This window comes from Pteropus vampyrus, unplaced genomic scaffold, assembly GCF_000151845.1.
Source record: "Pteropus vampyrus isolate Shadow unplaced genomic scaffold, Pvam_2.0 Scaffold322, whole genome shotgun sequence".
Lineage (NCBI taxonomy): Eukaryota > Metazoa > Chordata > Mammalia > Chiroptera > Pteropodidae > Pteropus > Pteropus vampyrus.
Window position 1 is genome coordinate 1,328,306 of NW_011889103.1, and position 4,663 is coordinate 1,332,968.

The window sequence follows — 4,663 nt, forward strand, 5'->3', positions numbered from 1 at the left end:
GTGGGGTTGAGACCTCTTTCAGAGCCCGTCTGCCCTTGGCTCTGGAGAGCGAGAGAGGGAGTGGGGGCGCCACCTGTGGGAGGGCATCCCGCCCCCAGTGGAATCTGATTACCCCTGGGCACCCCGTGAAATGGCAGGCAGGCGGGTGGTGGGGGCGGCGGGGGCGCCAGAGGTTGGGTTGAGAGCTCTTCCCCGTGAGGCACAGATGGTATTTTTTTTTTATCAGTGTCAGCATTGGCTTCTTTCTGCTCTGATGAATAGATTCTAAAGAGGCAGTGACATTATTTGAGATAACAGAGGGAACAGAAAAAGGGTCAGCGATGGAGAGAAAATGGCAGAGCCAGCAGATAAAGGCGAGGCCAGAGGGGGCGGAGTGCTCTGGCTGGGGTGCCCTCCGATGGCCGGCTCCCCGTGGCGGGGGGCTGGAGCGCCCCCAGACCAGGACACAGGGGAGGCCCAGACAGCTGCCCTGCCGCGCCTGCCTGCTCCCTGGCATCCCGCCTCCTCAGCCCTGCCACCCATTCCGCCTTTTCAATTCGATTCAATTAGGCCTCCCCGCTCGGAAGCTTGTCTCCTCTGATATCCAGTTTAACTGACAGGGGATTAGAGCTGTTTGTATTACACACACACTCTCAGGCTGCTAAACCGCCAGCAGGGCCCAGGAACCCATGTTATTTATGGATCCCGCAATACCGTCCCTCTCCACCTGCTTCCTTTGGGGGGGTGCTGGGGCCCTTGCTGTCTGCTGCACCCCCCACTCCCCCTCAAGCCTGGGCAGTGGAGCAAAAGAGCCCAGACAGAACTGAGTTTGAATCCCAGCTCTTCCACTTGCTGGCTGTGTGGCCTTGGGCAAGCGACTTCATTTCTCTGAGCCTCAGTTTTGTTTTTTTTTTTATCATCCAGAACATGGAGATAATCAGCTCATAAGGTATTTGTGGGGATTAAGTGAGGTAATAGGTATAGGGCATTTAGCATAGTGCCTGAATATTCTCTTTCGGTGTTCATTCAGCAAATCTGATTGAGTGACAGCTCTGTGCCAGGCGCTGATCTAAGTCACAGAGGAAGTAATGATTGGCCAAGCCAACTCTGTGCCTGCCTTCGGGAAGCTTACGTTCCAATGCGAGAGACAGAAAATAAACATGGACTCGAGCGGTGATGCGTGAGCCCACGTGGGGACTGCCGGGCAGATGAGAGAGAAGGTGACGACGGTGACGCTGACGATGATGAAACAAGCACCATCGCAGGGCCTTTGCCTCTGCTCTTGTCTCTACCCGTCTCTCCGTTTGTTTTATTTCCAAACTGTGCACTCATTTGTCGTTACATTGCCCGTCTCCTCGGTAAATTGCCAGCTCCTGGGAGGCGGGCGCGATGGCAGACTTGCTCGCTGCAGTCTCCCCAGGTCTAGCACAGTGCCTGGCACATGATGCGAGCTTGAGGTTTTCTGAATGAATGAGAAAGGAATTAGACGGAAAGTGGCCCGTCTTGCCTGCACTATAGCTCCCCTGCTCAGCTAAGGAATCCTGGCTGCCCCCAGCCCACCTCTCCGCCCTCCAAAGGGGTTGCTGAGTTTAGGAACGGTGGGGGTTGGGGTCTTAGTCAGAGGGGGGCGGGCATTTGCCTTTTAATCCATTCTTCACTTAGCGGGAAAGAAGGGCCTCCACAGGCCCTCGCTCTCTCAGCAGCCGGTGGGCTGGTGAGACAGCATTTCTAAAGTCCTTGGAAGTGATGGTTGGAAGGCCCCAGGCAGGCATGGGAAATGTCCTCGTTGTTGATGGAGGGGGCGATCCTGCGAGCAGCCATTTGTACCCCCTTCGTCGTCCCGTTTACCAGCCTTTGGGGGCGGGGCCCTAGCTCTGAGAGAGTGCACGTCTGGACACCTATAAAGTTTGGTGCAATAAAATAACAGCCACCACTTACTGCAGATGTTCCCCACGTCAGGCTTGAGATGCCTGACAGCACTCCATTCTCATGATAGTTCTCAGTGTGGGGCGTTGTCTTCATTCTCCAGAAGATAAAACTGAGGCTTGGAGTGGTGGCGGGGCATGCTGGATGTCACCCCACCAGGGAGTAGTGGAGCTGGGATGGAGCCCGGGACCCTGAGGTTAAGTACGGCTCGTTCATCTACCATTTGCCATGTGCCAGGCACCTTCATGTACATTGTCTCCTGACATCCTAAGAAGTGGTTTTCCGTCTTCCATTTTGCAGAAGGGAAAACCGAGGCTCAGAGAGGTAAAATGGCTGGCCCTCAGGCTCATCGTCTGTTAGAAGCAGAGCTGGGTAGAAACACAGGTCTGCCTGACTTCAAATCCAGTTTGCAGTCTCAGCCCTGCAGTTTGCTCCTCAGTTCCAGTGCCCAGATTCTTTCAGACTTATATGAGGTCTCGAGTGGGCAGGCAGTGGGCAGATCACTCAACCAGCATTCGTCAAGTTTCTCAGGGGCCCCTGAAGTATGACACAGTCTCTGCTGGTAAGGGAGATGTCATCCAGCTGCGAGGGTGACATATTAATATATAAAGAATTACAAGAATTAAATGACAGAAACTTTGGGCACTCTCATAAGGCGCTTGTGTAATCCACAGTTTTGAGGAATTGGTCAGGGAAGCCAGCCTTGAAGGACATGGATTTTGGAAATAAGTCCACATGATAACCATTACAATGATAATGAATCGATTATCCTTATAATGACAAAAACCATTAACCATTACTATTAGATCCCGTGTTGTAGGTTTTGCTGTTCTTATTTCATGAATGAGGATGCTGAGGGTCAGAAAGATGAAGTGATGTCCCCAAGACCTGCTAGCTTGTAAGTAGGACTCGAGCCCAGATCCTTTGACCCCAAAGCCAGTGTCTCTTCCCCAACCCTGGGCAATCTCACAGCGTGTCGTGAGCAGGAGACTGACTGACTGACCCAGGTCTAGATGGCTGAGCCACTATTTGTTCAAAATGCCTGAGCTGGAACTATACACTGGGTATTGGGTCACAAATGAGAGACCCGACTCTGCCTTCCAGGGCTCACAAGGCAGAGCCTGCTAAGCAAACATAATGACAGTAAAGAACTGTGGGTTCTGAGTTACCAGGGAGGGGGTGGTACACATCCCAGCCTGGGTGTGGGAAAGGGATCAGAGAAGGCTTCCTGGAGGAGGAGATGCCTCGGCGGAATTTTGGCTGAGCTGGAAGGTGAAGAAGGATGTTCCGGGCAGCAAAGGCACTGGGGTAAGCCGTGCTGGAGCATGTGCAGGGAAGTCACAGATGGTTCAGTGTTCAGATGGTGCCTATTGCATGAGGCAGGGCCTGGGCCGACATGAAACAAGGTTTAGCTCCCTGGGGAGCTAGAGTGGGTGTTAGGCATATGAAGGAGCTAGAGTGGGTGTTAGGCATATGTCGCGGTTGTGTTTGAAAAAGTCTTCTGGCTGTGGCATGGCGGATGGAGTCAGATAGTGGGAGGTGAGAGGTGGCAATGGCTGGAATGGGACAGTGGCATTAGGAATGGATGAAGACACAACAGGTTGGAGGATTATGTAGGTACCTGGAAGGGCCTTTCAGTTTTAGAGCCTCCCTGGTTCAGGGACCCGGAAAATCCCTTTTTCGACAGTTTCTTGCCCCAGGTAGGGCCTCTTAGCTGCCTCCCTTGTTGGCGCGAAAGCCCTTGAATTAATTCCTCGGGCTGCTGTAACACAGTACTACAAACTGGGAGGCTCAAAACAACAGAAATATATTCCCTCACAGTTCTGGGGACTAAAAGTCTGAAATCAAGATGTCAGCAGAGCCAAGTTCCTTCTAAGACTCTGGATAGATTCTTTCCTTGCCGCTTCTGGCTCCTGTTGGCAGCTGGCAGCCCTTGGTGTTCCTCGACTCACAGCTGTATTGCTCCATCCTCTGCCTCTGTCACCACATGGCTGTCTTCTTCCTGTGTGTCTCCATCTTCATGTGACATTTCCCCTTCTTATAAGGACACTGGTCACATTGGATTAGGGCCCACCCCAATGACCTCATCTTAACTTGCTGACATCTGTAACGGCCCTATTTCCAAATAAAGACAGGTTCGCAGGTACCAGGGGTTAGAATTTCAGCCTTTCTTTTGGGCGGGGGGGCAGCGGGGGGACACAACTGAACTCATAACACTCTTAAAGGCAGAGTGTTCCTGGTTCATTTCCGCATCTTTGACTTCAGCACAGAGCCTGGTGCACGTCAGTGCTCAGAGGGAAGTTGTAGGATGAACAAATGAATGGATAGAGCTGGGGCATCTAGCCTCCCCTCCATAGCTGCCCCCAGCTCCTCTGACAATGCAGCAACCCCGGCCCGGATGGCATCTGGGCGAGGCAGGTCTCCGGGGGCCGTCTCTCCTGCGGGTTCTTCTGTGAAAGAAGTGGTGTTGATGTCAGCAGATGCCTGTCATTTTCCTTCCCCAGCAAAATCTCAACTGTCAGAGTAAGTGAAATAGTCATTGCCTATCCTTGCATTCGAGATTTTATTGACAGTTTCATTGTCACCCAAAAAAACCTCCTTTTCTCCGTTGGCATTTTTTATCAGGTGAGTCTAGGGGCAGGAGGAGGATGCAGGGCTGGCTCCTGAAAACAGGTTTTGGCAGGTGGCAGGCACTGGTTCCACTGGCCTAGGGTCAGCAGGGGTAGAGACCACTGTGGTGGGCTTTGCCACGTCTTGG